Source organism: Carcharhinus amblyrhynchos, chromosome 27, assembly GCF_965287045.1.
Source record: "Carcharhinus amblyrhynchos chromosome 27, sCarAmb.v2.hapA, whole genome shotgun sequence".
NCBI lineage: Eukaryota > Metazoa > Chordata > Chondrichthyes > Carcharhiniformes > Carcharhinidae > Carcharhinus > Carcharhinus amblyrhynchos.
Window position 1 is genome coordinate 35,689,520 of NC_137350.1, and position 23,573 is coordinate 35,713,092.

Sequence of the window (23,573 nt, forward strand, 5' to 3'; positions counted from 1 at the left end):
TACTGCTTTATAAGGCTCTGGTGTGACCACACTTAGAATATTGTGAGCAATTTTGGGCCCTGCATCTAAGGAAGGATATATTGGCCTTGGAGAGGGTCCAGAGGAGATTCCCGAGAATGATCTCAGGAATGAAAAGCTTGACGTACGAGGACTCTGGGTCTGTACTCGATGGAGCTTAGAAGGATGAGGGGGAATCTTATTGAAACTTACAGAATAATGAAAGGCCAGTGGAGTGGATGTGGGGATGATGTTTCCATTAGTCGGGCAGATTAGGATCCGAAGGCACTGCCTCAGGGTAAAGAACTGAGATGAGGAGGAATTTCTTCAGCCAGAGGGCGGTGAGTCTATGGAAGTGATTGCCGCAGAGGGCTGTGGAGGCCAAGTCGTTGAATCTACTTAAGACAGAGATAGATATGTTCTTGATTGGCAAAGGGGATCAAGGATTATGGGAAAAAAGTGGGAGAATGGGGTTGAGAAACTTAATGATTGGATGGCAGAACAGACTCAAAGGGCCGAATGGCCTAATTCTGCTCCTATATCTTATGGAAGGCAGCGACATGCTTTGGAGTGTCCCTTTAAGCTGTAACAGCAGCTATCTCTGCACCTTTTTGCCGACAACACTTGTACTCATTGATTTAGATTGGCAAGCAGTCTGGCAATTTTACCATTGTCACCTGTGTTCAGATCTCTCCATGGCCTAAGCCCCTCCCTATCTCCAAACCGTACCCTAGCCCTTCAACCTTCTGAGAACACACAGCTGTGTGGAATTGCTGGAGATAGTGCCCTTTCCCAGTGATAACAGAGGTGCTTTCGGAGAGGGCCTCTCACAGCTGCTATTGCATTGTCACTGAGCTCAAGCTGGTAGTTGTCTGATAGCAATTCACCTCTTGAGCTCATTGTGTGAGGAATGTGAGCAGCAGAAAGAGAGCCAATAATTGGGAAAGGAAACAAACATTTATTTATTGCCACATTCCCCCAGTAAAGTGTCCAAATCAATACGCCACATATACACTCAATCTCCCTGTCTTTAACTAAAGGGCTGTTCTTCTCACTTTACAAGGAGTAGTGAGGTGAGTCTCACAGACGCAGATAAGGGGAAGCTAAATAAACATACGAGGAAGGAAAGAAATAGAATGGCATGTTAAAAGGGTGCAACGTGGAGTGACAGGAATCTCACATAGAATATATTATGCACTGTGCTATAAATAGTATGTGAAACTACAGAAAACAATGATCTTTTCCCCTATTTTCTCCCTTCCTGCTTTCTTGTCCCATGAAGGTGCTGACTCTTGCTCAGGTACAGCATTATATAGAATTTATAGCACAGTAACAGGTCAATCAGCCCATTGGGGCTATGCAGGAGTCTATGCTCCAAACAAGTCTGTGCCCACTCTACTTTTCCTGACTCTAATCGTATGGCCTACTGTACTCCCAACTTCAGCCCCTCACCGAAATGACAACACAATGTGTGCCTGAATGGAACATTCAGAATTTGTCTGGATGCTTCTACCATTTCTCTGTGAGTCTGTCCCGGGGGGGGTGAGGGCTCATGCCCTCACAAGTGTCACTCCTGCCTAGCCAAGTGTTAGATGATGCACATGGCCAAATTGGGGGTGCACATCCAGTACTTTATTATGGCCCTTTGTGGGGACATATTTCTTCTAAGGGTCAACCAGAGATATTAGTCAGCCTACTACAGTATTCGTCCAAAGATGTGTGTGTTAGGCGAATTGGCCATGGTAAGTTGTCTCTTAGCTCAGGGGGATTAGCAGAGTAAATCCCCGGGGTGACAGGGATAGGGCCTGGGTGACATTGTTGTCAGTGCAGGCTTGATGGGCCAAATGGCCTCGTTCTGCATTGTAGGGATTCTATGAATCTACAGGCTTTGTATGACCGTATTTAGAATATAATTAATAAAGAACATTAACTAGCTAGTGGACGGGTGTGTCTTCAGCTGCCTAGGGCCTAAACTCTGAAATTCCATCATTAAAACTCTCTGCTTTTCTACCTCTCCATGTCTTCTTTAAGACACTCATGAAAACTTAACTCATTGATCAAACTTTTACTCATCTGTCCTACTGTGGCTGGGATTTTCTGCACCTTCCCTCCACCCACCCCCCCCCCCTTTCAATACTCCCCCTGCTCCTCCCTTCCATCACCCATTGGGATTTCGAGTGGCAGAGATGGCTTGGCATTGGCTGCCCATTGATGTCAATGGCCATTTGAGTTACTGGCCTGCCACACCACCAGGTAACCAGCTGAAGTTGGTGGGCGGAGGGGGTGGGGGGGGGGGTGGTGCGGTGGGGGTCGCCTTTGGCGGGACTGGAATATCCCACCAGCTGGAAGACCCAGAAAATCCAAGCCTATGACTGGGATTCTCTGCCTGTTCATGTCCTACTGTCAGTGAAGACTTAAAATCTGATGCTCTGCCAAATCTCTGTTCACTGCACTGGGACCAAAGATGCCTGCTGGTGTGAAGGGCTGGGGAATCCAAACCCTGTGTCTATTCGAGGCTCAGGGTCAATTCCTGTCTGATTATACGCCTGTGAATTCTTCTAAAGAAAGAAAATTATTTATGTGTATAAAGCATATTTTGCAGCTATGGGATATTTCAGAGTGCTTTGCAAACAGTGAAATATTTTTTGAAGTGTAATTCCAGTTGTAATGTAGACACAGTGAGCTATGCCACAAAAAGAGCACAGGAAGTAAACCAGCCACTATGGCCCTGTAGTCACCTCCACATCAGTGAGGATACACCAGAAATGAAGCACAGAAACAAGGAACAGGAACATGTTTCCAACGTAGACACAAAGACTACAGTGAAATTCTTCCATCTGAATGACCCTCACAGCACCAGGAACCCTGATTCATTTCTGGCCTCGGGTGACTCTATGTGGAGTTTGCACATTCTCCCCGTGTCTGCGGGGGTTTCCTCCGGGTGCTCCACTTTCCTCCCACAATCTGAAAGGTGCACAGGTTAGGTGGGTTGGCCATGGTAAATTGCCCCTTAGTGTCAGGGGAATAGCAGGATAAACAACAATAACAATAATAATCTGCATTTATCTAACACCCCCAATCTAGTCAAGTTGCTGGAGTGTAATCAGATAAATACTGGAACTTTAGGACAGATGTCAGAGTTAGATTTTAATGGCTATAAATTGGGAGAGGGGAGTGTGCAGAGGGACCTGGGTGTCCTTGTGCATCATTCACTGAAGGTGAGCATGCAGGTGCAGCAGGTGGTAAAGAAGGCAAATGGCATGTTGACCTTCATTGTGAGAGGTTTTGAGTACAGCAGCAGGAATGTGTTGTCGCAATTATATAGGGTTTTGGTGAGGCCACACTTAGAATATTGTGAGCAGTTTTGGTCTCTTTTTTGGGGAAGAATGTTCTTCCTTTCGAGAGAGTGCAGCGAAGGTTTCCCAGGCTGATTCTGGGGATGGTGGGGCTGATGTATGAGGAGAGATTGACTAAGTTAGGATTGTTTTCGCTGGAGTTCAGACGAATGAGGGGGGATCTCATAGGGACTTATAAAATTCTAACAGGTCTAGACAGGACAGATGCAGGGAGAATGTTCCCGATGGTGGGGGAGTCCAGAACCAGGGGTCACAGTCTGAGGACTTGGGGTAGACCATTTAGGACGGAGGTGAGGAGACATTTCTTCACCCAAAGAGTGGTGAGCCTGTGGAATTCATTATCACAGGAAGTTGTTAATGCCAAAACACTGAATGCAAAGATGGCTGGATATAGCACTTGGAGCAAATGGGATCAAAGGTTATGGGGAAAAAGCAGGATTAGGCTATTGGGTTGGATGATCAGCCATGATCATGATGAATGGCAGAGCAGGCTTGAAGGGCCAAATGGCCTCTTCCTACTCCTATCTTCTTCTATATACGGAGAATCGCAAAGAAGGCGAGAGAGAGCAAGATGAAGAACTTGCCTTCAGGGAAGGAACTCCAGAGTTTAGGGTCCAAGCCATTGAAGGCATGGAAGCAAATGGAGGGATTGAGGATGTGGGGAATGCAAAAGGGAGAAATGCAGAATTCTCAGAATATGTGGAGTTGGTGTTGCACTGTGCTGCAGCAAGCCTTACTGCCTTAAGGGGAGGGGAGAGAGAGAGAGAGAGACAAACTACAAACAATTCCCCACTGAGCTTGTGGCAGGTGCCTACTATTAAATATTTCCAGATAATTGGGCAATTATATAAAATGCATACTCACATAAAATGGTTGTCGTAATGAGGCGGTGTCTCTGACAGCCATAGTTATGTTTGTAAAACTTAGGAAGAGACGGGATAAAGCAGGTTGTTATGCTGTAGCAATAATGAGTTAGCGTTTTTAAAGATTGTTAGACTGTAGGAGGAAAAGGGGGTTACAGATGTGAGGAGCCACAGTCAGTTAGTTCCTGGGAAAGGGCGACTTGGAGAAGTGGGGGTGTGATTCGGTTTCAATGCAGTAAGAATCTAGATCAGAGGAGGACAGTGGGGGACAGCCCTTTTATGAAAGAAAGGTTAGCAGGAGAAGCAAGCAGACTGTATCACAAAATATAAAGCAGCAAGGTAAGATTCTGACAGGGCGCATGGGACTAGAGGTGTGATCAATACAGGATCATCATTCTTTAATTCTGGCTGGGCCAGCATTTATTGCCCATCCCTAATTGTGCTTGACTAATTTTTGATTTGATTTGTTACTGTCACATGTACAGAGAGGTCTGAAAACACCAGGTTTAAGTCCAGCCAATTTAATAAGCTTTTGGTGTTTGCCCCTTCATCAGGTGAATGGAGAGTTCTGGCCTCAGACATATATGCTCTGTCTGAGGCCAGAACTCTCCATTCACCTGATGAAGGGTCAAACCCCGAAAGCTTGTGAGTTTACTATCAAATAAATCGGTTGGACTTAAACCTGGTGTTGTCAGACTTCTTACTGTGTTTACCCCGGTCCAATGCCGGCATCTCCACATCAGGACATGTACAGAGATGCAGCAAAAAGTATTGTTTCTGAGTGGCTTGGTAGGCCATTTCAGAAGTCATTATAAGAGTCAATCACATTGCTGTGGGTCTGGAGAAGGCCAGACCAGATGAGGACGGCAGGTTAATTAAGGACTCCACGCACCCCAGACATTCTCTCTTCCACCTTCTTCCATCAGGAAAAAGATACGAAAGTCTGAGGTCACATACCAACCGACTCAACAGCAGCTTCTTCCCTGCTGCTGTCAGAATTTTGAATAGACTCATGTTGCATTAAGTTGATCTTTGTCTCCACCCGAGCTATGGCTGTTCTGCACTCTCTCATTTCTTTCTCTATGAACAGTATGCTTTGTCTGTATAGCACGCAAGAAACAATACTTTTCACCATATGTTAATACCTGTGACAATAATAAATCAAATTAAATCAAAAATTTCCTTTCCTAAGGACATTAATGAACCAGATAGGTTTTTATGACACTCAACAATGGTTCATAATCATCATTACTCATTTCAGATTTATTTTTATTAAATTCAAACCCATGACCTTGGATTTCTGCCACGATGCCACCACCTCCCCTATTAATCAGCAAATGCCTATAGCCCTTTCAAGTAGATGTATAATTACAATTAATAACCTTATTTAATAGAACTGTGTGGAATTTTGTTTAGAATATTCGTCACCTCTTCACCTTTCATTGTTGGCTACTTATTTATAAAAAAGAAAAATTCTGCAGCTCTGAAATTTCTGTTTAAGAAACATTTAGTTAATTTCTAGAAATATTAGGGACAAAGTATGGCCATTCAGTTCCTGTGCCAACATTCAGTTTTGATGGCATGATTCTAAGACCATCAAAAAGCTTGGCTGCAGATTCTCCCACACAGGCTCTTAGAAGAAACTGGAATTAGGAGACCTTGTGGGAGGTAGACAGATTTGTAACAATCTGACTGCAAGGGAAATCAGAATAAAAAGTAAGGAAAACAGCCACCCACAACGTGCCAGTCACTTCCTCTGATTTGGCCCAAGCACTGCACAAACGCTTCAGTAAAACCAGCAACAGAGCAACTCACATTTGTCCAGCATCATTCATTGAGTAAACCGTCCCAAGGTGCTTCTGAGGAATGTGGCCAGAGCATCCCAGCTTCAATAAAAGCTCATTTTAAATCTCTTATGGCTGGGTGAGCAACACGGTGCACTGGTTCCCCTCCAATCAACCTCCGTGGCTGGTCACTACAATGATTACATTTCTCTTTCAAGATGCGTTTTTATTGTGTCTATTCCAGATCAGAATGTATTTATTATTGAAGCTGTGAGGAGCCAAGCAAGCAAGATTTCCTTGAGTCAAAGAAAGAATTATTAACCGCCGAACCCAAGAAAAATGATAAAAATGCAACCTCAAGCATTCAGCCCTCTGCGTCCACACATGCAAGCACATAGACACACATGCACACCCACACACACAGGCACCCACACACATGCACCCACACACACGTGCACACACACACGTGCACCCATACACACACACACGGGGAGTTAAAGTCCAAATAAAAAAAGATAAAAGAATATATAGTTCAGTGTCACCTGATTGTTCTTGAGGTACAGATTTTAAATGCTGCAGCTAATTAAGGTTAACTGGTTTCTTGGATGTGGTCAGATGTAGAAGGTGTTGCAATGGTTATGAGATCTCAATTCGCAAGTCAGTTTCTGGCAGAATTGCCTTCTTGAACCGAGCGACACTTGCATTACAAAAGAGTGAGAGAGAGAGAGAGAGAGAGAGCGAGAGCTCAGCCCTCAGCCTGTTTCCTCTGCTGCAAACTTTCCTGACACTCCCTGTGTTACCTGCAATCTCTTCCCAGGGGCTGGGCAGTCCTACTTTGAAATACTTCACCCATTGTGTATTTCCAAGAGGTTTTGGGTGTGTCTGCCTGTGGCAGCCATCGTTTCAATGTCCAATGCCGAGCATTTATAATGTCTCTTCCTTAGACAGTTAGGTGTTTCAATGGGTGGCTGGATTACAGGAAATGTCTCTCTCTTTACATACCACTGAGGGTGATTTGTTGGTTTCTTGCCTTCACTTTGAAATGTGGCCTTGTATTTTTGAGCAATTTGCTGTGTCTTTGTTCAAATTGCAAAATTTCTAGTCAGCTGAAGGTTGAGGAATCAAATTTTCAAAAATAAAGGCATACCTTGTGACAAAACATACCTTACATGTACTCACATAAAGTAGGTAACTGTAAAGTAAAAAAGTTAAAATTTATTTATTAGTGTCACAAGTAGGCTTACATTCACGCTATAATGAAGTTACTGTGAAAATCCCCTAGTCGCCGTACTCTGGCACCTGTTCAGATACACAAAGGGAGAATTTAGCATTGCCAATGCACCTAACCAGCACATCTTTGGACTGTGGGAGGAAACCAAAGCCCCCAGAGAAAACCCATGTAGACACGTAGAGAACGTGCAAAGTCGACACAGACAGTGACCCAAGCTGGGAATTGAACCCAGGTCCAAGGTAAAGTGGGGCAGCAGTGCCAATCCCCACTGTATCACTGTACTTTATGCGTGTACAAATTTATGTAACAAACATCTGTCACCAGCCAGTAAACAAGGAAGTCAAACTCTCACAATGACAAAAAAAACACTTATATACTCTTTTTTTGTCTAACCTTTCCAATAACCACCACACAGGACAGCCATAGCTCACATGCAAACAGCATGTAAATATGAGTGTAAGTCATGTGTTTAACATTGATGCCTGCTGCTCATTTTTTTATTTACTAATCAGGAATCTAATTAGCCACATTTGTGTTCCCAATTAGCCACATGTGGCTCACATATTGGACAACACGGAGCTCTGCTCCAGTCAGGGTCCTTGGGAAGATTGAAAAGCTGACATTTCTCCAGGCTTTCTTCATACTTCAGGTCTCTGGAATTAAGGATTGGTTTGGAGGTCTTGGTGAAGTCTTATCCCCAAGTTGCTGCCTTGACTCCCCATGATCTGCAATGGTTTTGATCTGATTTGATTTGATTTATTATTGTCACAATTATTAACATACAGTGAAAAATATTGTTTCTTGTGCGCTACACAGACAAAGCATACCGTTCATAGAGGAGCGAAGGAAGGGGTGCAGACCCTAGTGTGACAGCCATAGCTAAGAATGCAATGTTTAAAGTGTGATCTGCTAATACTATATAGTTAAATCAGTGACTTCCTGTAACTTATAATCTACTGTTTTATGCCAACAACAACAGCTTAATTCCGAAAGCACCTTTAATGTCCCAACATGCTTGGAGGGAGCATTATCAGACAATATTTGATGGGAACTACTTAAAGATAGGGGTGGCATGGTGGCAGAGTGGTTAGCACTGCTGCTTCGCAGAGCCAGGGACCTGGGTTCAATTCAATTTGGGTAACTGCCTGTGCAGAATCTGCACATTCTCCTCGTGTCTGTGCAGGTTTCCTCCAGGTGCTCTGGTTTCCTCCCACAGTCCGAAAGACGTACTGGTTAGGGTGCATTGGCCGTGCTTAAATTCTCCCTCAGTGTACCCGAACAGGCGCCAGGGTGTGGTGACTAGGGGATTTTCACAGTAACTTCATTGCAGTGTTAATGTAAGCCTACTTGTGACACTAATAAATAAGTAAACATGCTATATTATTACCAAGGAGTAGGTTTTTATTGAATGTCTTGCAGGAGGAGAGGCAGAACAACGATAACAGCAACAAGTTAAAAGGAAAACACAGCAGATGCCAGAAGGTAATCTCTGGAGAGGGAAGCAGAGTTTATGGGTGGAATTGTCCGAGGAGTTCAAAGGTCCGTTCACTTTGGCAGGAACAAAAAATCCCACCAGTGGGAGGGTGCATAAAATTCCACCCAGTGGGGGGAATCTCACTAAAAATTGGCAGTGTTATTGCCAGCAAGGAAACAGGCATGTTTCTCTCTGGAGAACCATGCCAGCTATCGCTCAAAATCTAATGACAATCTGCCAAAGAAAATCAAGGGGGCATTTTCATGTGGTCATGTTGTGAGGAGCGGGGAGGGTGTTGAGCTTCAACATGCTGCAAAGCCTGGGGCACCATCTTTAAAGGGCTTCCCAATCAGAATATGTTCAAACCTTCCTCCAGCCCACCACCCCCTCCCCTCCTCTCCACCCCAGCCCACCACTGAGGTCTCAGGGACTCCCGTCCCCACCCTTGATCAGAGTCGGCAGTTCTCTTCCCTCACCCCAATCACTGACCCCTTCTTACCCACCCCCTCCCCCAATCATTGGTCCCTTCGCTGCACCCCCGCACCCCCTACAAAATTGGAACCAGCTCCAACCTCCCCCCTCTGCCCCCCAACGGCCATCACTGGCATCCTTTGCTCCTCTATCTGCTCCCAGCCACCACTGTGTATCAATTAATTCCCTCCCCTCCATCAGGCTCCCACTGGGGCCCGTCCCTTAATGCAGGTGCATGGCAGTGCCAACCTGTGCCAAGGGGCAGTGCTCTGGGGCAGCGCCAGGCCACTGCCTGACTATGTCCCTCTCCGCCAGGAGGCTTTACTTAGCTTTCCACCACGGGTAGACCCTCCCGACAGGTTCACTTCTAGGTGAGGTAAGTCATGCCAACGTGACGTCAAACAAAATGTGACATAGAGCTATATATTGGGACAGGTGAACCAGTTCATGTTAGCGAGAGCATCCCATAGCTTAAATGGGACAACTTTGCTTCGGTTTCCTGGTTGTTTTGCACTTACTAACTTTATGTAGCTGTCCATTTTCATTCCAATAATTTTGCTAAACGAAGCAATCATTTGTTAAACAACTGACCAATATGTATATATAGTATAAATATGTATAGGTCCATACATGTATGGATAATTTATAATTTAAGGCACGGGTAGATAGGTTTTTGGTAGACAAGGGAATTAAGGGTTACGGGGAGAAAGCGGGAAAGTGGAACTGAGCCACTTCAGATCAGCCATGATCTTATTGAATGGCGGGGCAGGCTTGAAGGGCTAGTTGGCCTACTCCTTCTCCTATTTCTTATGTTCTTGTGTTCTTATTATGTTCTTATGGATATAGGTCCATATGGATATACGTCCATGGATATAGGTCCACGGTACAGTGGCTCAGTGGTTAGCACTGCTGCTTCACAGTGCCAGGGATCCGGGATCGCTTCCCAGCCTGGGTCACTGTCTGTGCAGGGTCTGCACATTCTCACCATGTCTGCATGGGTTTGCTCCGAGTGTTCCAGTTTCCTCCCACAGTCCAAAAGACGTGCTGGTTAGGTGCATTGGCCGTGCTAAGTTCTCCCTCAGTGCACCCAAACAGGTGCTGGAGTGTGGCGACTAGGGGATTTTCACAGTAACTTCATTGCAGTGTTAATGTAAGACTACTTGTGACACTAGTAAAAGAATTGTATTAATAGCCTGAAGTAATAAAATAACATTGATTGAAGATTATCGCATAAAGATTAAAGGGAAGTTTTTTTTAACATAGAGGATGGTTAAAAGGTGGAACTCTCTGCTACAAATCCATAAGTTCTTCAGAAAATGTTGGAGAGATAATGAGGAATGAGTAGCAGTGTGAGCTTAGATTCAATAGAAGTAAAATATTGCTGCTGACGCAATGGTCTGAATGATCTGTTTTAGCACTGTGATGTTTGAAGTAATCTCTGATCATGATCAGCATTTGTTTTATACTGTGGGCTATAATTCTTAGCACCTCAGCTGTTTATTGATTTGAAATAAATAAAACACAAATTCTTCTCCAGTATGATCTCCTATTCTTAAGTACTGACAGTGTTCCCCACTTATCAGAACTAAGGCACTTGGCCCTTGGAAAGGTGTGTCTCTTACTGAGGTACTGGATGCCTCGCATTTCCTTTACAATAGGCTGACGGATGCATGTTGTGGGGCAGAGTTTCTGAAGTGGTTATGAATATGCAGAAGTGTTTTTGCTGAAGTTATCTCGAGGCAACACAGACTTTTGCAGAATGAAAGGAGGCTACTTGGCTCTTTGTTAGAACAAGGTAGAAGTTTTCCGCTGTCTTCTCAAAACCCTGTATCTTTCTCTTACACTTGTCCCTTAAAAGATGCAACATTCTGTACCATAGAATCCCTATAGTGCAGAAGGAGGCCATTTAGCACATCAAGTCAGCACTGACTCTCTGACAGAGCATCTAATGATATGGAGATGCCAGCATTGGACTGGGGCAATGGCAAGTACTCACACTATAGCAGGTTAAAGTCCAACAGGTTTATTTGGTAGCACAAGCCACAAGCTTATAGACACTGCTCCTTCATCGGGGGAGTGCCTGATGAAGGACCAGCGCTCTGAAAGCTTGTGGCTTGTGCTACCAAATAAACCTGTTGGACTTTAACCTGCTGTTGTGAGGCTTCTTAGAGTATCTTACCCAGGCTATCACCCCCACACTATTCCTCATAACTCTACACATTTACCATGGCTAATCCACCTAACCTACACATCTTGGGACACTAAAGGGAAATTTATCATGGCCAATGCACCTAACCTGAACATCTTTGTATTGTGGGAGGGAACCGGAGAGTCCAGAGGAAACCCACACAGATATGGGGAGAACATGCAAACTCTGCACAGATAGTCACCCAAGGCCAGAATCGAGTTTAAAGTTTTAAAGTTTATTTATTAGTGTCACAAGTAGGCTTACATTAACACTGCAATGAAGTTACTGTGAAAATCCCCAAGTTGTCACACTCCGGCACCTGTTCAGGTTACATGAGAGAGAATTTAGCATGGCCAATGCACCCTAACCAGCACTTTCGGACTGTGGAAGGAAACCGGAGCGCCCAGAGGAAATCCTCGCAGACACAGGGAGAATGTGCAAATTCTGCACAGATAGTGGCCCAAGCTGGGAATTGAACCCTGGGTCCCTGGTGCTGTGAGACAGCAGTACTAACCACTGTGCCACCCAAACTGTATCAACTTCTCCAAAACAATAGGGCACAATCTTAAAATAATGCTGGGTCAAGTGAAACCAGGAAACGTTTTCATACAAAGGATAGTGGAAATCTGAAACCTGCTTCCTGAAAAGATGGATTCAGGGTCAATGGAAGCTGTCAAGATCGAGATCAGTATCTCTGTATTAAATAAAGGCATCAAGGGACTTGGATCAAGATGGGTAAACAGAGTTACAGAGCAATTGTTACTCAATGGAATGGGGAAAGTGGCTTCAGGGCCAGAATGGTCCACACCTGTTCCCATTGTCTGTGGCAAAGCATTTCAATCTTGCATTGCTTTTCTTTAGAAAATACTATGGATGGTTGGCATGAATGTTCCAAGGTGGCACGGTCAGCTATGAATAGAACATAGGTCTATGCTGGCAATTCTCCATTTGATGAACTCCTTGCTCAGATGAACCACTGTCAGAGTTACATGGTGAAGATCTGTAGAATGCCTTCATTTGCCATTATGAATCTGGTGCCATAACAACACTTTTTTTATTCATATGTGGGTGAACATCACCAGCTGGGCCAGCATTTGTTGCCCATGACTCGTTGCCCCTGTTCAGAGGGAAGTTGAGGGTCAACCACATTGCTGTGGCTTTGGAGATACATGTACGCCAGACCAGGTAAGGATGGCAGGTTCCCTTTCCTACAGGACATTAATGAACCAGATGGGTTTTCCCGACAATTGGCAATGGTTTCATTGTCATAGATAGATTCTTAATTCCAGATTTTTTTAATTGAATTCAAATTCCACCATCTGCCATGGTGGGATTCGAACCCGGATCCCCAGAACATTAGCTGAGTGTCTGAATTGGGGAGGTGGTGGTATAGTGGTATTGTTGCTGGGTTAGTAATCTAGAGACTCAGCTAACTTTCTGGGGACCAGGGTTCAAATCCCAACATAGCAGGAATTTGAATTCAATAAAAATCTGATGACCAAAAATTCATTGCTAATTGTCAGGAAAACCCCACCAGGTTCATTAATGACCTTCAGGGAAGGAAATCTGTCATCCTTTATTTGGTCTGGCCTACGTGTAACTCCAGACCCACAGCGATGTGGTGGACTTTTAAATGCCCTCAGGGATGGGTAATAAATGCTGGCCCAGCCAGCAATACCCTTGTCCCATAAACGAATAATAAAATAAAAGAATTAATAGTCTAGCGATAATATCACGAGGCCATCGACTTCCCCTATTGGGAGGGGGTTGTTTGTCTGGTTTCTTCCATAGTGAGTGGCAGTAGGAGGTCAAATAAGAAAAGAATACGAAGATGAACAATTTTTCGGAATCAGTTATGTATTAACAACAATGTTTAACCCAGCAATTTGTTTGATTGGAAACGACATAAATAATTGGATTGTGTGAATGAGCCTCACAGGTCAATGTGTCTTCTGATACCACACAACATATGCTAGTAAGTAGTGCTCTGCGGGATGCAATTTATGCAGATTTCTGCTTCGTTGCAATATGGAACGAACAAGCTAATTTGCATCAGCAGGTCCGAGTCATGTGAAGCACCACTGGGTGGCAAGCCAGAAATGATGTGGTAGCAGTGCTTGCAAAGTTTCTGTTGCCTGTCGATGTGTTTCGATAACTTGATACAGTCGTGTGACAGTGAATTATTTTTGCATCCATTTTCTGACTGATATTCCTCGTTGCACTGCTCCTGAAAATAAACCATGGGAAAAATTTATTTTATTAGTGTCACAAGTAGGCTTACATTAACACAGCAATGAAGCTACTGTGAAAATCCCCTAGCCGCCACACTCCAGCACCTCTTCGGGTACACTGAGGGAGATTTAGCATGGACAATGTACCTAACTAGCATGTCTTTCAGAAGAAACCCACAGAGACACAGAGACTACATGCAAACTCCACACATACAGTGACCCAAGTCAGGAATCGAACTTGGATCCCTGGCGCTGTGAGGCAGCAGCAGTGCTAACCATTGTGCCACCACGCTGCCCAAAGCTATACAAACTGCTCTTTGATGACTGACTATAAGCCAAATGTCAACTCGGAAAGCAGAGTCAACAGGCGATTATGACTTGAAAAACCTCACAGCTCAGCCTGTTCCTTGTTCTCACCTAACATACAGATATATTTCCTTTCTACACAGTTAATACTGCCTGGTTCCTAATTTGCCTCAAGTCCCATTTACTCATCACCTTCGTACTCGTGCTAAGAAGTGCATTACACCCACCCCAACAATTCTTGGATTTTAAAATTCTCATCCTTGTTTTCAAATCGCTCCGGTGTCAGTCCATTCCCTATCTCTGCATCTTCTCCAGCGTCAGAATACTTTGAGATCTCCAAAATCAAAGAATAAGGGCAGCACAGTAGCAAAGTGTTTAGCACTGCTGCGTCCCGGGTTCGATTCCCGGCTTGGGTCATGTCTGAGCGGAGTTTGCACATTCTCCTTGTGTCTGCATAGGTTTCTTCCGGGTTCTCCGGTTTCCTCCCATAGTCCGAAAGATGTGCTGATTAGGTGCATTGGCCATGCTAAATTCCCCCGCAGTGTACTTGAACAGGTGCCGGAATGTGGCGTCTAGGGGATTTCATTGCAGTGTTAATGTAAACCGACTTGTGACACTAATAAATGAACTTAAAAAACATGTAGGAGCAAGAGTATGCCATTCGGCCCATTGGGGTCTGCCCCGCCATTCAATGAGATGCTGAAAGGAAAACAGTGCATCCCTGAAAAGCTGGGCTGGTCTGGCAGCCGCTGTGGACAGAGAAACCATTCTCGCAAAGAGTCAAATAGAACTTGGAACATTAACTCTATTTCTCTCTCCACAGAAGTTGCTAGACTTGCTGAGTTTTTCCAGCATTTTCAGTTTTGATGTCACTTCTGAAATCTTCACTCTTCAAGTCTCACATCTTGTGCATCCCAGCTTTTAATCCCTCCATCATTGGGAGCCATGCCCTCAGCTGCCTTGGCCCTAACTTCTGTAATCCCCTTGATAATGTCTCCACCTTGCACCTGCTCTCTCTCCTCCAATAAGAACTTCCTTAAACCCAGATTTTCAAAGAAGCTTCTGATCATGTGTCCCAATATATCCTTGTGGCTTAATGCTAATTTTACCATAGAATCCTTACACTATGGAAGGAGGCCATTCAGCCCATTGAGTCTGCACCGACAAAAATCCCAGCCTGGCCCTATCCCCGTAACCCCACATATTTACGGTTCTCATCCCCTGACACTAAGGGGCAATTTAACATGGCCAATCCACCTAACCAGCACATCTTTGGAATGCGGGAGGAAACCGGAGCACCCGGAGGAATCCCACGCAGACATGGGGAGAACATGCAAACTCCACACAGATTGTGACCTGAGGCCAGAATTGAACCTGGGTCCCTGGAGCTGCGATGCAGTAGTGTTAACTACTGTGCCACTTTTTGTTTCATAATGTCCCTTTGAAGAATCTTGGAATGGCTTTGATAAGGCATAGGTGCTACATCAAGTCAATTGTTGTTGTTTGTGGACAATGAATTTATTTTCTTATCCTTTTAGCTCTGCGATCATTTGCTGACTGGAATCAGCTGGCTCGGTACAGAACAAAAATTCAACAGAAGATTTTCCTGCCCAGATGGCTAAGCAGTAGCATGTTGGGAAACTCCAGCAAGCACATTCCTGGCAGGTACTCCCATTCCACCTGTGTTACAGCAACACAGTGGTTAGCACTGCTGCCTCACAGCGCCATGGACCTGGGTTCGATTCCCGGCTGGGCTCACCGTCTGTGTGGAGTCTGCACATTCTCCCCGTATCTGCGTGAGTTTCCTCTGGGCGCTCAGGTTTCCTCCCATACTCCAAAGATGTTCAGTGCATTGGCCATATCTAAATTTCCCCTTAGTGTCCCAAGATGAGTAGGTCAGGTGGATTAGCCATGGTAAATGTATGGGGTTATGGGAATAGAATGGGATGTTGGGCCAGGGTAAGATGCTTTTCAGAGAGTTGGTGCAGACTCAACAAGACAGATAACAAGAATCCATTTCCTCTGGTGGGGGATTAAAAATCAGGGAATGTAATCATTAAATTACACTGGACCATTCAATAATGAAATCAGGATGTGCGTTATCACACAAAGGGGAGTAAATCTGGAAATCTCTTGGTAGAAAACAGCTGTGAGGGCTAAGGAAATTTGGAGCCTTCAAGTAGACCTTTGTTGGGTAAGGGTAACAAAGATGTATGGAGCAAAAGAACGGAATTGGATTTGAGGTGGAGAGTAGCTATGATTGATTGTAATTGAATGACAGAACAGGCTCAAGAGGCTGATTGGCCTTCTCCTGCTCCTGATGCTACTTTACTATCACCTCCAGTGAACACAGTGAATGAATGTAAGACGATAAGACAGAGGAGCAGAATTAGGCCACTCAGCCCATCGAGCCTGCTCTGCCATTCAATCATGGCTGATATATTTTTCTCATCCCCATTCTCCTGCCTTATCCCCATTATCCCTGACCCCCTTACTGATCGATATGTCCTCTTCCTTTGGAAAAAAACTGGAGGTGAAATTGGTTTACGCAAATAACTTGAAGGGGGATCTTGTTGAATTGGCAGCTTGTTATGCCCCCAGCTTTCCTTTGCAGTTCCATTTTCACCCCCATTAAATTAAAAGACATATTGCATAAAGAGCTTGCATTTATGTAGTACCTTTTACAACTGTGGGATATCTCAAAGTGCTCTACAAGCAATGAGGTATCTTTGAAATGCAGTCACTGTTGCAATGTAGGGAAGTATGGCAAACAGTTTGCACAGTCCATGACTCTAGCCCACCACCGCCTTCTCTGGGACAGTTAAGGATGGATGTAGGCGCTAGCCTCACCATTTTTACCATTTATATAGATGATCTGGAGGAGGGAACCGAGTGTAGAGTGTCGAAATTTGCTGATGACACCAAGATTGGGGGAACGGCAAATTGTGCGGAGGGTGTGGAGAGTCTACAGAAGGATCTAGATAGGCTGGGCGAATGGGCCAGGAAATGGCAAATGGAATTTAATGTTGGCAAGTGTGAGGTGGTCCACTTTGGTAGGAAGAATGGTAGGAAGGACTATTACTTACGGGGCGAAAAACTGCAGCAGGCGATGGTGCAGAGGGACCTTGGGGTCCTTGTGCATGAGTCGCAAAAACCCAGCTTGCAGGTGCAGCAGGTGGTCAGGAAGGCGAATGGGATGCTGGCCTTCATAGCGAGGGGGATTGAATATAAAAGTAGGGAGGTCTTGCTGCAGCTGTATAGGGCATTGGTGAGGCCGCAGCTGGAGTACTGTGTGCAGTTTTGGGCGCCACACCTGCGCAAAGATATTTTGGCCTTGGAGGGAGTGCAGAGGAGGTTTACTAGGCTGATACCGGAGTTGAGGGGGTTGAGCTATGAGGAGAGGCTGAATAAACTAGGCTTGTACTCGTTAGAGTTTAGAAGAATGAGGGGAGATCTCATTGAGACGTATAAGATGATGAATGGGATGGATAGGATAGAGGTGGAAAGACTCTTCCCGCTCAAAAAAGACAGTAGGACTAGGGGGCACAGCCTCAAGATAAAAGGGGGGCGGTTTAGAACGGAGTTGAGGAGGAACTTCTTCACTCAAAGGGTGGTGAATCTCTGGAATTCTCTGCCCGTTGAAGTGGTGGAGGCTGCCTCGCTAAATATTTTTAAGACGAGGGTTGATGGGTTTTTGATAGGAGAGGGGATTAAGGGTTATGGGGAGAGGGCGGGAAAGTGGAACTGAGCAGCGACAGATCAGCCATGATCTTATTGAATGGCGGGGCAGGCTCGAAGGGCTGGATGGCCTACTCCTGCTCCTATTTCTTATGTTTCTTATGACATCCACATTCCATGACTGAATAAGCAAAAATATTTGAACTCCAACAAACAGCCATGCGGTAATGACCAGCTAATCTGTTTTAAGTGTTGTTTGTGGGATAGGTAATGGCCAGGAGCTGGGAAGAACTCCCTTGCTCTTCCTTATACAATGATCTGCATTTATATAGCACCTTTTACAATCTCAGGTCATCCCAAAGTGCTTTGCAGCCAATGAAATGCTTTTGAAATTTGGTCATTGTAGGTAAAGTAACGGAAAATTTGTTCCCCCTAGTCATCTCCATGCCCTGACCAATATTTATCCTTCCATCTTCATCAGAAAAAACTGATCCTGTGGTAATTAGCGTATTACTACACATGGGATCTTGCTGTGTACAAATTGACTGCTGAATTTCCTCCACTCTAACAATGACCACATTTACAGAAGAAATTATTTACTTAATTGACTGGAAAACACTTTGGTGAACACAAAAGGTGCTATATAAATGCAAGCCTTTCTTTTATCTTTTAAATTAGCCAGTAGTTCCACTCCCTGACATTTGCTGGAACATGTTGGCACAGTGGCACAGTGATTAGCACTGTTGCCTCACAGGGCCAGGGACCCAGGTTCAATTCTGGCCTCAGGTCACTGTCTGTGTGGAGTTTGCATGTTCTCCCTGTGTTTGCGTAGATTTCCTCCGGGTGCTTTGGTTTTCTCCCACAGTCCCAGCATATGAGGGTTAGGTTGATTGACCATTTTAAATTGATGCTTAGTGTCAGGAGGATTAGCAGGGTAAATATAAGACATTATGGGGATAGGACCCAGATGGGATTGTTTTCAGTGCAGGCTTGATGGGCCGAATGGCCTCCTTCTGCATTGGAGGGATTCTATGATTTTTATGTTTAAAGTTGTGTGGTTAGGTGGATTGGCAGTGCTAAATTGCCCCTTAGTGTCCAAGATGTACAGGTTAGGTGGATTTACAGGGATAGGACTAGGGGGATAGTGTGTGAAGGGGTGGGGGGGGGGGCGGGTGTTGGGCCAGGGCAATGTGCTGAGAGTTGCTGCAGATTCAATGGGCTGAATGGCCTCTGTCTGCAATGTAGAAAGTCTAGTCTCACACCAGGTTAAAGTCCAACAGGTTTATTTGGCAACATGAGCGCTGCTCCGAAAGCTCATGCTACCAAATAAACCTGTTGGACTTCGACCTGGTGTTTGAGATTACTCACTGTGCCTACCCTAGTCCAATGCCGGCATCTCCGCATCATAGAAATTCTATGATTCTCTGTATAACTGTATGTGGAGGGTGATTGAACTTGGCAGTGGGGCTGATCTGTGATGCCTGCCAGGGCCAAATAGCCCCACTCATAATCAATGAGCCTTGGTCAAGATATTGGAGAGCAGTGGGGAGGGGAAGCAGCTTTAACCCATTATGAGTCAGTGCCTTTGGGGAAAGGGAGAGGGGGTCAGAAGTTGTGGGAAGGCTAGATGGAGCCCCATTCAATCTCAAAACGTCTGTACTATCAAGGACGGGGGTGGTGGGGAGAGAGGGTTACTGACAAGTGTGGGGAGAGACATTATTGGAGCACCATTGCACCCTGACTTGCACCCTCCATGCTGACTGGGAAAGAACCCACAAGGACATGGGGCCACTCCGAGTGATCTGAGGAGCTTAAGACCGCACTGCCTCGCTGACTAAAATGCTAGGGTAGATCTTACAAACTAAAAATTTTTTTTTATACATTCTTTTGAAGGGGATTGTGGGTAAGCAAGTGGGCGAGCCGGAAGCTGTCAATCCGGGCCCTGAAATGTTGCCATTTTCTTGTTACTTCGCGTTTTAATACAACGTGTAGTGAATTTAAACCCAGCTTCAGCGTGGGGGACACTGGGTTCAGGCTGCGTGCCGGGAGGGGGAAGGATCTCCACCCTCTCCCTAGCCTTTAAAATGAACCATTTGATCGGAATTAAACCTCATTTAATTTCAGCACACGCCGGTCATTATTTTGAGGCAGGGGTTTTTTTGGACCCCCCCCCCATGAGAAGAGGGGCAAAAGTTTGGGGTTTATTAATAAATTCTGTTGCTGGAATAAACCCCAAAGTTTTGGCCCTCTTATAATTACGAAAGAAAGAGGAAGGGGGCAACATTTCCACCTCCGTTTGATTTAAGTGATACAATTTAATGAGAATTTGATGATTTGTTGACGTTCTATCCTCTCTCATTCAGAGGAAATGCCCCCCCACCGTCCCAAGTCTCAACTCGTCTCTATCTGGCTTCTTGGAATTGATTTTTTGTTAAAGTTCCGCCATATCTTTGTCTGTTTCACCCCTGTCCCCCTTCTTAATTTCCACCCCGAGACAATAGCTGTGTGTGTCTGTGTTGTTTAAAAAACGACTTGATTCTTTAAAGCAGCAATTCCCTGCCAGATTTCTGTAACCGAGTTGTGAACCTGGGTCGAGGATAAAATGAAACATTGAGATGGAATGTTGCCCCAAAGGAGGGGGGGGGGGGGGGGAACCGAAACCAGATACCATTCAATAATCCGTGCCGTTTATATTTCTGAATAAACGTCCTGTTACAGCATGTACTTTACTGTTAATCTTGTTTTAAAACAAAAAAATGCCTCGTCTTCGCCGCAGGAAAATGCTCGGTCTGTTCGCGATTGCTGCATTGGTTGGCGATGCTTTCTTGTTGATAAAACCTGGCTCTGCCCCCAGGGCTACGATTGGTGCTGGCACGATGACAGGCAAGAGAGGGTGACTGACCCTCCACAACTGTTTACACCGAATGATCGCTCACGAACATAATTTAAAATAGCCTTTGTATCGAACCATAACGCCACGGTTCTTCACCCTCGTTGCTTTTTTTTTCTGTTGCAAACAACATTGCTGCGAATGCACACGAGTTCAATTGGTCTTCCTTAAAAAAAAGCCCCCATTATTACAAATCCAATGCTCAGAATGGACTGGGCGAACCCGAAATCGTCTGCTTTTTATCTTCTTTCCCACTCCATTCTTAAAGTTACAAAGCCAGTGCTCAGAATGGACCAGGCAAACTCAAATCCATTCCTTGCTTGCTCCAAAAACCAGGGATGGAATTCTCCAGCAGTTCACGCCTGGGGGGGATTCTCCAGTCCCACCGGGAGCACACCCCTGCCTGCAGGTTTCCTGCCAATGTGGGGTAGCCATGATGTGGAGATGCTGGCGTTGGACTAGTAAGAAGTCTGACAACACCAGGTTTAAGTCCAACCGATATATTTGATAATAAACTCACTAGCTTTCGGGGTTTGTCCCTTCTCACCTGACGAAGGGAGAAACCCCGAAAGCTTGTGAGTTTGCTATCAAATAAATCGGTTGGACTTAGAACATAAGAAATAGGAGCAGGAGCAGGCCATCCGGCCCCTCGAGCCTGCCCCGCCACCCAACAAGATCATGGCTGATCCGTCGTGGCTCAGTTCCACTTTCCCGCCCTCTCCCCATAACCCTTAATCCCCTCTCTTATCAAAAACCCATCAACCCGCTTCTTAAAAATATTTAGCGAGGCAGCCTCCACCACTTCAACGGGCAGAGAATTCCAGAGATTCACCACCCTTTGAGTGAAGAAGTTCCTCCTCAACTCCGTTCTGAACTGCCCCCCCTTTATCTTGAGGCTGTGCCCCCTAGTCCTACTGTCTTTTTTGAGCGGGAAGAGTCTTTCCACCTCTATCCTATCCATCCCATTCATCATCTTATACGTCTCAATGAGATCTCCCCTCATTCTTCTAAACTCTAACGAGTACAAGCCTAGTTTATTCAGCCTCTCCTCATAGCTCAACCCCCTCAACTCCGGTATCAGCCTAGTAAACCTCCTCTGCACTCCCTCCAAGGCCAAAATATCCTTGCGCAGGTGCGGCGCCCAAAACTGCACACAGTACTCCAGCTGCGGCCTCACCAATGCCCTATACAGCTGCAGCAAGACCTCCCTACTTTTATATTCAATCCCCCTCGCTATGAAGGCCAGCATCCCATTCGCCTTCCTGACCACCTGCTGCACCTGCAGGCTGGGTTTTTGCGACTCATGCACAAGGACCCCGAGGTCCCTCTGCACCGTCGCCTGCTGCAGTTTTTCGCCACGTAAGTAATAGTCCTTCCTACCATTCTTCCTACCAAAGTGGACCACCTCACACTTGCCAACATTAAATTCCATTTGCCATTTCCTGGCCCATTCACCCAGCCTATCTAGATCCTTCTGCAGACTCTCCACACCCTCCGCACAATTTGCCTTTCCCCCAATCTTGGTGTCATCAGCAAATTTCGACACCCTACACTCGGTTCCCTCCTCCAGATCATCTATATAAATGGTAAATAGCTGAGGCCCCAGCACCGACCCCTGGGGCACCCCACTAGTCACCAACCGCCAATCCGAATAGCACCCATTGACCCCCACTCTCTGCCTCCTATTTGACAACCAATCCTCTATCCACGCTAACACCCTACCCCCAACTCCATGTCCTCTGACCTTCTGCAGTAACCTCTTGTGAGGTACCTTATCAAACGCCTTCTGAAAATCCAGAAAGACCACATCCACCGGCTCTCCTCTATCCACCGCCCTAGACACATCCTCATAGAACTCCAGTAAATTTGTCAGACACGACTTCCCTTTAATGAAACCGTGTTGCGTCTGCCCTATCAAGCAATTCCCTTCAAGATGCCTCGCAATTTCCTCCTTAATGACGGATTCTAACATTTTACCTACCACAGACGTTAAACTAACCGGCCTGTAATTCCCCGCCTTTTGCCTGGCACCCTTCTTAAACAACGGCGTAACATTAGCCGTTTTCCAATCCCCCGGCACTTCCCCGGAATCCAGCGACGTCTGGAAAATAACCACCAAGGCATCCACTATCACCTCCGCCATTTCTTTCAGAACCCTCGGATGCATTCCATCCGGTCCTGGGGACTTGTCCACAATCAGCCCCTCCAGTCTGTCGCGCACCACCTCTCTAGTAACAGTAATGTCATTAAGACCCTCCAGTCCTACCACCTTTCCATCGCTAACACCCGGCAAATTATTCACGTCCTCCTCCGTGAAGACAGAAACAAAAAAGTTATTCAAGACCTTAGCCATATCCCCATCCCCTACCACTAGGTCCCCTTTCTCATCCGCTAAGGGACCAACGTTCACCCTAGCCAGCCTCTTCCTTTTTATATATTTATAAAAACTCTTGCTATCCTTTTTTATATTAAGTGCTAGCCCAGCTTCATAGCTTCTTCTACCCTCCTTTATCAACTTTTTTGTCAATCTTTGTTGACATTTAAACCTTTCCCAATCCTCTTCTCGCCCACTGCTCTTAGCTACTCTAAATTCCTCCGCTTTTAATTTAACACTTAAACCTGGTGTTGTCAGACTTCCTAATGTGGGGTAGCAGCAGAGAATCCCGTCGCTTGCAAACAACATGCCACCTCCTGCCAGCGGGAAGCACGCAGCAGAGAGACTGGAAAATCTCACTCCAAGTTCAAAATCCAGCTGAATCCAATTCATGGTCCCCATAAAAGACAAAACTAGATCCAAGCCAACAAGATAAGGCTTCGACAAAGCCTTTTAGCTTTGACAAAGGGTCGTCTAGGCTCGAAACATCAGCTCTCTTGTCTCCTTACAGACCTGCTGAGATTTTCCGGCATTTCCTCTTTTGGTTTGCACCCCATCCTGCACTCAATCTTAGCCAAAAATTAATCTTCCATTTTGCACACCGTGGTGTCCATGCTGTGCGAAATATTGAATGGGGGGACAGGCTCGAGGGGCCAGATGGCCTACTCCTGCTCCTATTTCTTATGTTCTTATGTTCACTTGCATTTGTTTAGCACCCAAAGAGGCCCAG